The following is a 13495-nucleotide window of genomic DNA, read 5'->3' on the forward strand; positions in this document are numbered from 1 at the left end:
TGCCTGTGTCTTTTGTCTGAGTACTGCTTCCTGTAGAGTCATTTGAATTCTCTTCCAAGAATTTTGGAGCGAGTTCACCCTGGAATTTGCTGCTGGAACTCTGGAAGGATTGGAAGAAAAAGGAAGGCGAGCTGTATGGAAGACAAATACACAAAAAACACAGCGCACAACGCTCATAGTGCATTAAAAGTATATTAAGACAGTAAATCAATAAGGTAATTATTGTGCGTACATCAATAAAATTCAAATAGGCATTTTAGGGGTAAGTTACCCATCCACCAACACTGTGAACCGGATCAGATGTCATCAGCAGGGGCCATGCACCAACACTGTGGACCGGATCAGTTGTCATCTACTGGAACTGGAGTTGGTACGTGAATCCCAGGTTCCGAATGAGTAGGTAAGGAGCCCTTTAACTGTCCCCGGTAAAAGTGAGCAGTGTCCAGGCACTTGCGGCTCACGCGGGTCTCCGCGACGGCTGGTTTCTCTCCTTCTGTCCACCGCTCCAGCACTTCCGGGTAGTGACGTCACTACAGCTCGCGTCATGTCACAGTCCTTCTCCGGTGGCCGGATCAGTATAAATAACGGGGCAGAGAGTCAAATAGCACACTTCCAACGCGTTTCGAAACCGTATAGGTTTCTTCATCAGGGAATAAAGAATGGTACAATAACTAACATTAAAATACCCCACGCTAGCAGCCCATTGGTCCGTCGCACGGACGTCCTATCCAATGGGATAGCGGCAAGGGGGAGTGAATCCTTACAAAAAAAAACTCATCAACAACAACTTTATTATTCATAGACAACACACAATTAAAAGGAAAACGATTCTAAAACAAAAGAAAAAAGTATTAATGCATCATAATATTTTAAACAATTACAATCTAAAAATAAGTGCACACTAGCAATCAGAAACAAATCGAATAAGGACATTGAATAGAAGTTAGAAACTTATAAAGAAGAAGCATGAGCTAAAAAATGAACCCTGGCAAAAGGACATTATTTTAAAGGAGCCATCATATACAATCCCATAGTATGCTAAAAATTATTTTCTATATAAAAAAAAAAATATATATATATATATATATATATATATATATATATACAGCTAAACCCCGTTATAACGCGGGTCTCGGGGTCCACCCCGAGACCACCGCGTTACTAACGGGGTCGCGGAAAAAAAAAATGGCCGCCGCGCTTTAGCGCATATTCATCCCGCGGGACAGGAGATGGGAGCGGGCATGTCCCTCCGCTCCCCGCTTCCCCCTGTCACCGCGGGACAGCCCGCGGGGCAGGAGATGGGAGCGGGGATGTCCCTCCGGTCCCCGCTTCCCCCTGTCACCGCGGGACAGGCCGCGGGGCAGGAGATGGGAGCGGGGATGTCCCTCCGGTCCCCGCTTCCCCCTGTCACCGCGGGCCTCCATGATGCAGTGGCTATGTCGTGCACTTTTAAAACAACTGCGCATGCTCAGTATTAGTAAGTCAGACATTTCGCACATGAAGCAGTTCCGGTCTGCACCAGCTGTATGAGCCATGTGTCCGGTGAGAGCAGGGATCTGACACGCTGTTCCTGCACCGCTGCTCTGTGCTGAGCCTTGTTGATCATCTCCTACCCCCTGTGTGCCGAACTATAGTCTGCACCATGCCTCCCACCATCCTGCACCACAATGCTGCGGGTAATGCCAACCACTGTGTGTGTTTGTCTCAAACAGTGTGGAGTGATTGTGTACGCAGTGCCATGTGTCGTTTTGTCTGTTATTGTGTCGTGTGTTCTGCTGTTAAATCATGCAGTGCTATGTGCATGTATGGTTGTGTATTGTCTTTGCGTCTTGCAGTCTTGTGACTGTGGCATGTTGTCATTGCATCATGCAGTATCCTGTTGTGCTTTTTATAATTGTCAGCAATTAACAAATGTCTTCTGATCAGGGTGCTATTTATGCTGGAAATAACAAACTGCCTTAAGTACAGTAGTGAGTGACATTTAAACCATGTGGCAATCATATTGAATGACTGGTGTGGGCTGTCCATGTTGTGTAACCCCACTTTGAGGTGGTAGCCAAACAATTTCAGATTGTGACCACATTCCCTATAATACTTAATTTTCAGTGCAGTGAGGCACTCTGATTGTTATATCCTGTTCGTGTTATTTTGTACATTAGTACAGCAATACAATTACAGATTACCTGATAGCTGTGCAACATCTGAGTGTCATGTGCCCTGGACCTTTGTAACTACAAACTGGTCTGCAATTCTCTGATATGACAGGCTGCCACACACACTTCCACATCACAATTCTGCCTGTGTGTTCAGTATTCTTGTTTGAACAGACACTAAAGCATAAGGTAACCCTACAAAGGCAGAATAAATCAATACAGTAAAAACTGCTATAGATGAATACGTGGACGTTTGCTATACAGTGTAGGTGTAAACATTAATTGGGAGCCATTTACAGGTGTGAGAGAAAATGAATCAAAGCCTGTTACAGGCGTATGAATGAATAAAGTTGCTGGATGCCTGCAATAGGTGTATAAACAAATTATTGAAAGGGAGTGTGCTATAGATGTAGGAATAACTATAAATGGGAGTTTGCTATTCAGTAAATGGGAACTGCTAGAATTGTATGAATCAATTTTAGCCTGCTGTGTGTGTGTGAGTGTGTGAGGGTCTGTGAGTGTGTGTAAGTGTGTGTGAGTGTGTGCAGTGTGAGCAATGAGCAGTGTGTGTGCAGTGAGTGTGTGCAGTGTGCAAAAAAAAAAAATTTTTTTTTTTTTTTTTTAAAACGGGAGCCACGGGAAAACCGCGTTATAACCGAATCGCGGTATAGCGAGGCGCGTTATAACGGGGTTTAGCTGTATATATAAATATATATATATATATATATATACTGAGTTAAGTTTTGGTGAGTAAAAAAAAGTGACAAAACCCCTCCAAAGGAAAGCAAATATGCAAATACAACTGTATGCTCATCTGCATGTCTTAGGCAGGTCTGCAACCCTGCCTTTCCCCATTATCACCCAGCATACAGCACTTCCACTGCAGCAAGGGATTCCGGGAAATGACATGCAAATGAGCACACAGGGTTTTTGTCACTTTTTTTACTCACCATAACTTAACTCAGTATTATGGTACAGCCTATCCCATAGCCTCTTTGCATACCCAGTTAAAACCAACCCCACACTGGTGAAACCCATCAAGGTCGAAACAGCTGTCTGTGGGTTTACCTGGCAGGGGAGTTTTAAGCCATGAGCCTGCAGGGGGCGCCGCTGGAGAAAGCCTAAGCCTAGGGCTTGGGAGGCGGAGCCGTGAGAGTATCTTTGTTTTCGGGTGAAAGACCTTAAGAAGAAGGAGGATGGCGAATAAGTTGCCATACATCGCGAATACCATAAGATTCAAAGTGAAGAATGGACGCAGAGGCCTGAGTCTGGAGGAGTTGGTGCCGATCATATTACAAGACACGTTAAAAGTAACGCATGACCGTGTGTATTGTATCCAGGAGTTCCAGAAGCAAGGTTTCTATGATGTTACCCTCCAGACGGACCAGGAATGCTTAATGTGTATGGAAGAAGCCAGAAAGGCCCAGGATATGGACTGGATGAAAGGTATTGAGCTTTTACCGTGCTTTGCGCTGGGAGAAATCCCCATAATTGTGCATATGTACAATCCTTATGTACCAGTAGTGGACGTTAAAATGTTCCTGTCTAGGTATTGCGAATCTGTAAATGGAGGCGTGAGACAGTCAAACCACTTTGGCATTTATACTGGTAGAACGAAGTATTGGTGTAAGTTAAAACAATGCAAAGACGCAATTGGGGGAGTCAGGCACCCTCCAGGAATCTTTAGTATTGGAGATAATCGGGGTTTTCTGTTTTACCGTGAGCAACCTAAATATTGCAGGAAATGCTTTAACTTTGGGTACACAGGAGGGCTGTGAAAAAAACAATGTAAAAATGTGCCGAAAATGCAAAAAAGAGGGCCACTACGTTTCTGATTGCAAGGAGCCAACCTGCTGTGATTTGTGCGGGGACACAGGGCCCAGAGCCAGACAATGTGAGCGGAAAAAACTTATGCCCAGGCTGCAAGTGTTTTGGAAGTGTGTGAGTGCACTGACGGCTGGGTTGCAGAAGAATCCGCTTTTGACAAAGAGCATGGAGTTGAGTGTATGGAGGAAACGCCCGCAGTTTCAGCTGAGAATGCTCTCCATAACGAGGGCCCGACATGGGGAGAATTAACAGTGGAGGAGGTGGAGCTTGACACAGGAGAGGGGGAGGAGCCTGACCTGATGCAAGGAGAAGGCGAGGGGGCCCCCGGATTTGAGGCTATATGTTCCGAAGTGGAAGACCTTAACCAGCAACTTACAGAAGAAAGTATGGTTATATTGGAAGGAGGAGAACGCCCGCCAAAGAGGAAGATGGAGGAAGAAAATCCTGCTCCTTCAAAAGCAAAGTGCCTGGGAGGAGAAGAGGATGAGAAGACCAGTGGTTTACTTGGTTCGGGGGAGGTTGAGGGGGGTGGTGGTTTTGATGGTAGCCCCTTGAGCTCCCCCGCATATCCTTTGACGGGCCTGGTGGATGGACAGGGTTCACCAGGAGAGCAGAGTCTTTCCTATACAGATGAAAATGCGGCAGAGGAGATGGGGCATGGATTTCCGTCTCAGGGGTTCCCCCTGGAGGAAGGTGCTGGACAGAGCTAAGTATATTTTGATAATTGTTACCCGGAATTGTGCCTTTTTGGGGTCTCGCTAGTATAAGAGGAAATGACTCTGACACTGGCATCGTTAAATGTACGAAGCCTAAGGAAGCGGACAAGAAGAGTGAGAATATTTGACTTACTGGCTAAAGAAAGATGGGATATTATTTGCTTGCAAGAATGTACAATCACGGAACCCCCAAAAGATGAAGAGTGGGTATGGGGGGAATCTGCATGGTCATGCTGCCTAGAGAACAGAAACAGTGGGATTGGGATATTATTTAAGGGGAAAGAGTACAAAATATGCAAATGTGAGGTAATTGAACCGGGAAGGTTATTTTTTGTTTTGTTTAAGTGGAAGGGGGAATGTTTCAGAATATTTAATATATATGCAGCTCCAAAGGAGAAACAAAGGAGGTTGCTGTTTGAGAAACTTAGGTGGTTTTTACCAGGAAGGATGAAAACTTTTGTGTTAGGAGACTTTAATTGTATAATTAGGGAGGGGGATAGGGTGGGGGGTGCAGACAGGAGTAAGCCCGACAATACTGGGGTACTGTTGAAAACAATTATTGGTGATTTTTCGTTTAGGGATACTTTTCAAGTATGGGGGAAAGGAAGAAGGGAATTCACTTGGTTTTGTGAGAGTGGAGGGGTTAAGTCAAGAATCGACCATATTTTTATTTCTGAAGGGTTACAGGTGGAGAGCTGGAAGGGTTTAAGAGTACTTTTCTCTGACCATGCATGTGTGTTATGTAAAATAGAAGTAGAGGGAGTGGAAAAGTATGGAAGAGGATACTGGAAACTTAATGTTTCACTATTAGAAAAACCTGGGATCAAGTATCATTATGGAAAAATGTATGCTAATCTAAAGAGGAGAATGGGGGAACACAAGGGAATGGTGGGAGTGGGTAAAAATTGAAACAAAAAAGTTTTTTATTAGGAAAGGTAAGGAGTTATCAAAAGAACAGGGGGAAGATTGCAGGAGGGTGATCCTGAGAAAACAGTTTCTCCTCAGGTTAAAAGAGATGGGAGTGGATGTGGAGGGAGATCTTAAGAGGGTTAGGATGGAGTCTGAGGAATTATTGGAAAAAAGAGGTAGAAGGATAATTCATGCAGCAAGAGTGGAAGCGGTTGAAAAGAATGAAAATGCACCTCTTTTTTCTTTAAAAAAGCGTTTACAGGGAAGTCAAGTCCAATTCCTGTGCTGAATGAAGAGGGGGCAGAGGTAAAGGAAACGGGAAAAGTACTGAAAGTTTGTGAGAAGTTTTATTCCAAGTTATATGAGGAAAAGGATCGTGATATGTCCTTAGAAAAAGATCTAGTTGAAAAAATTGAGAAAAAGTTAAGTAAAGATGACCAGGATTTCTTGGTGAGAGATTTAAACAGTGAAGAATTAAATGAGGTAATAAGGAACGGAAGGAAAGGGAAATCACCGGGCAAGGATGGGTTACCACATGAGTTTTACTCCTATATGTGGGACATAATTGGAGAAGAGGTATTTAAGTTATGCATCACAATTTTGAAGTTAAGAGAAACACCGGAATCCTTCAAAGAAAGTATAATTGCACTAATATTCAAAAAAAGGGGGACAAAAGAGATCTTAAAAACTGGCGTCCCATAACCCTGCTGAATTCAGATTATAAAATTGTGGCAAAAGTGATAATGCAAAGACTGAAGCCTTTTTTATGCAAATTGGTGGAAGAAGAGCAGGTGTGTGGTGTACCAGGGAGACAGATGGTAGGGAATCTAATTCTCCTGAGAGATTTAATTTGGTATTGTTTGGATCGGAAACAGCCGCTAGTTATTGCAAATATTGATTTTGAGAAGGCTTATGACCTTTTGTCTCATGCCTTTTTGTTTAAAGTCCTGGGAAAGTTAGGAATACCAATGGAAATCGTTAGGTGGATAGGAAGTTTATATAAAGGAATTAACAGTAGAGTTTTAGTAAATGGCTGTTTTACTGAGAAAATTTGGGTGAAATCAGGGGTAAGGCAGGGGTGTCCCCTGTCCCCGCTGGCATTTATTTGCGCTATAGAGCCTTTGTTGCAGATTATTAGAGCGGACAAGGTGGTGAGAGAGGTTGAAATCCCAGGGAGTGGGGGAAGAAACATTAAAGTCTTAGGATACAGTACATGGACGACCTAACCCTGGTGTGCACTACTCAGGGGGCTCTTCATAGAGCTCAGTTACATATTGACACTTATTGTCACGCTTCAGGGCTGAGAGTGAATTGGGGGAAAATTGCCTGTAAGGCCTTTGGGGCTTGGCATGAGTTGGAAAAATGTGGGATCCCGGTGGAAGGTGAACAGTTAAGGCTGTTAGGGGTTTATTTCGATGAGGAATTTACAGGGGAGATAAATTGGGTAAAGGTTGGGGAAAGAATAAAGGAAAAAATTAATTTTTGGACCCTAAGAAAGCTTTCTATTGAAGGGAAGATTTTGGTAACAAAAGCGGTGTTTGTGCCAATTTTACTGCATATAGGGCTGGTGTTTCCCCCTGCGGCAAAGTGGATTAGGAGAATTACTCATTTTTTGTTTATATTCCTGTGGGGGTCAAAAAATGAGAGATTAAATAGAGAAATCGTATGGAAGGAAAAAGGGAAAGGTGGAAAAGGGGCCCCCAGGATAGAGGTTATCCTGGGAGCAAAGTATGCTCAGCTTTGTATAAAGAGAATTCAGAGTGAAGATACAAAGGCGGCCTGTTTAGCAAGGTATGTGGCTGGGGGTATGTTAAGGAGGCTGGGCTGTACAGAACAGATTTGAAGAGGCCACTCTGTTTTGTGACCCCAGATAACTATGGGGTCATCGAACATTTCATAAGAGGTTTTAATTTAAGGGATGTAGAAAAGTCCTTATGGGAAGATCACAGGAAAATAAGGGCTGTGATTCTGGAGAGAGACAGTTATGAATGCTGTGGGAATCTGAATATTTCTCAACTAAAACTTATGTGGAAGAACATAGATTTCAATGGTCTATCTAATATTCAAAAAGATATTGCTTGGATGGCTGTGCACAATTGTCTGCCAGTCCGAGTCTTCCAAAAAAGACGACGTATGACAGTGTCAGATAGGTGTCCAAGGGAAGGGTGTGGTGGCGTAGAAGACATAGTACATTTATATTGGAACTGTTCTTTTGTTAGGGCTGTGTGGAAAAACCTAGCAAAGCTAATTAGAGATCTAGGAGGAATCCATATATTGGAGTTCAATATGATGCTTTATGGGTTAAGTTAGTTAAAAGGGGAAAAAGGTTGGGTACTATGGAAAATAATAAATTGTGTAAAAGAGGTTGTGTGGATGGTGAGAAGTATGATGATATTCAATAAAGAATTGTTAGATGTGAAAGCATGTACTAGAATTATTTTAAGTAAAATGTATACATACTACTTGTTGGATCAGAAAATGTTGGGGAAAATGGAAAGTGATGCATTGTGGAAAGTGAATAGCTGGAACAAGATGGTTAAGTGTTAGAAGAGTCAACTAGTGGGAGGAGGAGGAGGGGTTTGTAACTTGTGTGAATATGAAGTATGTTTTTGCCAGATCGTAAGGCAAAAGGGGTATGTACATCGCAAGTTTATGTGAAATATCCTTGGGGATGATAATTGAGGAGGTTATAGAAAAAGTGTTAGAAGCTACTGCTTTGAGATGTGTGAGTGGGGATGGAAGTGAGTGAATGCGTTTGCTTTTACGGAAAGGGAAAGAGCGTATTTATGAGAAGTTCTAGGTTTTAGAAGTACTAGAGTACTGTCTGGGTCCTTTTACGTGGAGTTACCGGAGAGAAGAGGTGGGCCGGTGCTCCCCTCCACGGCGGGCGCCGTGGGGGAAAAGCATACGGAAATGTATGGAAAGGAGGGATGGCTGGGAAGGAAGAATGGCCTGAATGGGAAGAAAGTGTGTGTATTTGTGTTTGAAAAGTAGTATTCTGTGGGGAAAGGAAGGAGAAGAAAATGTAGACATATTATGGTTTGGTGTTTTGATAATGTTATGTGGCTGTTGTCATTATGGTGTGTTTATTTGGTTTCCAAGAAAGTCTGTAACCTTAAAAAAATGTGTTGAATAAAAAAGTTTAAAAAGAAAAAAAAAAGAAAGAAACAGCTGTCTGTGGGTGCCTTGGCCCTTTGGCTTAAATCAAGGCGATATGAATGCTCCTCTCAGCCTGCACAGCTATGACCAAATGCAGTACTATCCTATCTGGGGCTTCAGTAGGAAAGGTCTGTGGCAAGCATTTGGCCATCTAGCTCGTTGAGAGGTGGTGTCCAGGCCCCGGACCACAGAACCCCTGAGCCTTCGTGCTAAGGGGGATGGCATTTGAACAACCAGCCCTTTGGGGCTGGGGTGCACCTACACAACCCTCGAAAGAGGGGTGATGATGCGAACTCCCTTGCGGGCCTCGGGCCAGAGGGAGGAAGAGACGGATGTCCTGAATCCTAACGGAGGAAGGCATCAATGTCCCTGGAGACCTAGGCTTTCGGGCTGAAACCTTCAGGGAAACTGTGTTCTGAGGGCGGGTCTGACTTTGGTTGGACAGTCCAAAGGCATGCTCCCGAACCACTGAAGTGGTTTGGGACCCGATGAGCGAGAGGGTGCAACCCTCTCGGGAGGAAAAAAAAAAAAAAAAGCAGCCTGATGGTTTCAGAGGAAGGGAAACTTACAAAAAAAACACATTTTAAAGATGTGGATTCTAACAATCTGTTACTGGCCATGAGTAACCACAAGAAAATGTGGATTAGAAACATACCTAGTGGCCAGTTTTACAGATTAAGGAAAAACTGCAGTTTGGATAGAGATTTCGAAGAACAGGCTAAAAAATTGACATCCAGATTTCTAGAAAGGGGCTACCCTTTGGATAAACTAATTAATGATTTGGATAAAGTAAGGAAACTGGATAGAAGTACAATGCTAATTCCGAAGGAAAAAGAAAGAGAACATAGAAGGGTAGATGAGGATAAATGTAATGCGGCATTTATCACCAGTTTTAATTCAATGACAGTGCAAATAGAATAGATTGTGAAAAAACACTGGGCTATTCTCTCTAATGACCCGATACTAGGTGCCCACATTTCAAAGTACCCTAAATTTATATACAGGAAAGCCAAAAATCTAAAAAATGTACTATCACCCAGTGACATTAAAATAAAAGAAAATCTGACTGGGGAGAAACGGTGGCTGAACACAAAACCTGTAGGGAACTTTAAATGTGGAAAGTGCTCAGTGTGTAAACACATGCATCCTGTCAGGAAATCATTTACATGTAATTCCACTGGAGAAGAACATGAAATTACTGATTTTATTCTATGCAATTCCTTTGCCAGGGTTCATTTTTTAGCTCATGCTTCTTCTTTATAAGTTTCTAACTTCTTTTCAATGTCCTTATTCGATTTGTTTCTGATTGCTAGTGTGCACTTATTTTTAGATTGTAATTGTTTAAAATATTATGATGCATTAATACTTTTTTCTTATGTTTTAGAATCGTTTTCCTTTTAATTGTGTGTTGTCTATGAATAATAAAGTTGTTGTTGATAAGTTTTTTTTGTAAGGATTCACTCCCCCTTGCCGCTATCCCATTGGATAGGACGTCCGTGCGACGGACCAATGGGCTGCTAGCGTGGGGTATTTTAATGTTAGTTATTGTACCATTCTTTATTCCCTGATGAAGAAACCTATACGGTTTCGAAACGCGTTGGAAGTGTGCTATTTGACTCTCTGCCCCGTTATTTATACTGATCCGGCCACCGGAGAAGGACTGTGACATGACGCGAGCTGTAGTGACGTCACTACCCGGAAGTGCTGGAGTGTTGGACAGAAGGAGAGAAACCAGCCGTCGCGGAGACCCACGGGACACGGCCGTTCCCCCAAGAGCCGCAAGTGGCTGGACACCGCTCACTTTTACCGGGGACAGTTAAAGGACTCCTTACCTACCCATTCGGAACCTGGGATTCACGTACCAGCTCCCGTTCCCATAGATGACAACTGATCCGGTCCACAGTGTTGGTGCATGGCCCCTGCTGATGACATCTGATCCGGTTTACAGTGTTGGTGGATGTGTAACTTACCCCTAAAATGCCTATTTGAATTTTATTGATGTACGCACAATAATTACCTTATTGATTTACTGTCTTAATATACTTTTAATGCACTATGAGCGTTGTGCGCTGTGTTTTTTTTGTATTTGTCTGAAGTTCTAGGGGGTGCTCTGAGCCATCCCCGGTACCACAGCTGCAGACGCTCCAATCTGATTAATAGATCACGTATTATACTTTTATTATCACTGTATTATCACTTCACGTGTGTGATATTGTTTAATAGTTGCGCACTTCCTTTTCATCTTTGTCACAGAGCTGTATGGAACCGATAATTTATATTTAAAAAAATGATGATTCTTAGGTGGACTCATTTCTGAGCGAATTTTGAGCAAATTCGGCCCATGAGAGTCGTTCCACCCAGTCATCTTGTGCATCAGAAATAAAGCATTGCAGATATTGCTGTAATAACTGGTTTGTTCTTTTGGTCTGTCCGTTGGTTTGGGGATGTACCCAAAAGAAAAAAGAAGAGTGATATCCAACCTTTGAGCAAAGGCAAGCCAAAGTTTCGAGACAAACTGTGACCCCCGATCAGACACTATAGAGTTTGGAACTCCATGAATACGAAATATTTCTTTGATATAAATATCTGCTAAGGTGGCAGAGTTAGGAAGAACCTTGAGGGGAATGAAATGGGCCTGTTTGGAAAACCTATCAGCAATAACGGGGATAGTATTCATCCCACTAGAAACCGGAAGCTTGACAAAAAGTCCATTGAGAGGTGGATCCACAGTCGGTCCAGAATGGGTAAAGTGCGAAGCAGACCAGACGGCTTATTGCAGGCGGACTTTTTTCGAGCACAGGTGGAACATGAGTTGATGATTCCTTGATATCCTTAAACATATTGGGCCACCAAAAGGTGCGTCTGAACAGATCGGAAGTCTCTTTGTACCAGGGTGACCGGCAGACTTAGAGGAGTGGCCCCACTCAAGGATTTTCTGCTGAAATTGAGGTGCAGCATACAAACAGCCCTCTGGCACTTCCATACCCTCAGGAATGAGCATCTGAGCCTCCAGGATCTTGTTCAGTACATCGAAAGAGTTAGCAAATATTACATATTTGGCGGGTAAGATGGTCTCAGGAATATCTTCGGATTTATCTTCACTGACGAATTGATGGGATAAGGCATCAGCCTTTAGAATCTTAGTACCAGGAATGTAGGAAATGATATAGTTGAATCTGGAAAAGAACAATGCCCAGCGAGCCCGACTGGAAGCGAGGCGACGGCACCCTCGATATATAAAAGATTGTTATAGTCCGTGATGATGAAATCGGATTTTCATTTCCCTCCAGGAGGTTTCTCCACTCTTGCAGAGCAAGTTTGATGTTCCCTTTTGCTAACATCGTAGTTTTGATCAGCAGGAGAATTTTTTTTTTAGAAAAATCCACAGGGATGTAGCTTATCCTGGGGAGACTGTCTCTGTGAAAGTACGGCTCCTGCTCCAATATCCGAGGCATCAACTTCCAAAGTAAAAGGAAATTTAGGCTTCAGATGGCGTGAGATGGGAGCAGAGATGAATGTTTTTTTAAGAGTTTCAAAAGCCTGGCATGCCTCAGGAGACCAGGAAGAAGTGTCTGCATCTTTCTTCGTTTGGCTGCAGGAGACAAATGGGCTTGATGAGAACTTGCCAAGCAGCTGGGGAGCGGTGCACGGCATCACATGTGCAGGAGAGCAGTTAAGAGGGACAAAAAATCCTTGGGATGCATGTCATAACATTTATATGGTACGCATATGCGTGTTATTTGTGAATAAAAAAACTATACACACAGTAGTGTAGTCAAAGTCATATTTACCTCCATTAGATATGTTGCACGTTTGGTGGCAGTGACCCATTGTTCATGCAAGAGGTGTTCTGTATGTAGATGCTGTAGTCAATCATGTCATTGGTCTGTGGGTTCAGCTCTCATTCGAAGTTGGTTGCAACGCTATATTGGATATTGGGTGATGCACTCAGTTGGTTGCTCCGTAGCGGTCATTGTATTGGTTCAAGCTCTCCAGGTCGAACACATAATCTTGCTTATCTCGATATAATGGGCGCTTCGGGAAACTCTACAATAGAATCTCTTGTTCCCGACCAATCTCTTTCTCCTTCAAAAGTTTCCGTGATTGATCAGTTTCCATGATTCGTACAGTGACCAACACCCGCCCCTCTTCTGCTAAAACGTTGGCTTTTATAGAGGTGGTCACACTTGCTGATGATCAATTAATCAAGGGCATTTGATTAGCAGCACCTGTCTGCTACTTAGCATCTTAATTCCTATGGAAGTAGTAAGGGTGTACTTAGTTTTTCACACATGGCTTCTCCATTTTGGCTTTATTTTTGTTAAATAAATCATGATACGGTGTAATATGTCATGTGTTGTTGTTCATCTGAGGTTGTATTTACATAATTTTAAGACCTGCTAAGGAACAGATGATTGTTATTATGTCCTGATATGTAAAACCATGGAATTCAAAGAGGGTGTACTTCTTTTTCACATTACTGTATCTATGATTACAATGTAACCTAACCGGATTTTAAGTAACACGTTCTGAAGCCCTTAATGCCAAGATCAATGAAACACCACCAACAATATATTTAGGCTACTGCTTGAGATTATAAACAAAATGTCAGAAAATTGATTTTATATTAGAAGAAACACATTACTGCTGCATTAAAGGCTGGTGTCGTTCTCCACGTAGCCTAGCCATAAGAATGCAATGGGGACTTGCCAATTGAGACAAGCTGTTGCT

Source organism: Ascaphus truei, chromosome 1 (assembly GCF_040206685.1).
Source record: "Ascaphus truei isolate aAscTru1 chromosome 1, aAscTru1.hap1, whole genome shotgun sequence".
Lineage (NCBI taxonomy): Eukaryota > Metazoa > Chordata > Amphibia > Anura > Ascaphidae > Ascaphus > Ascaphus truei.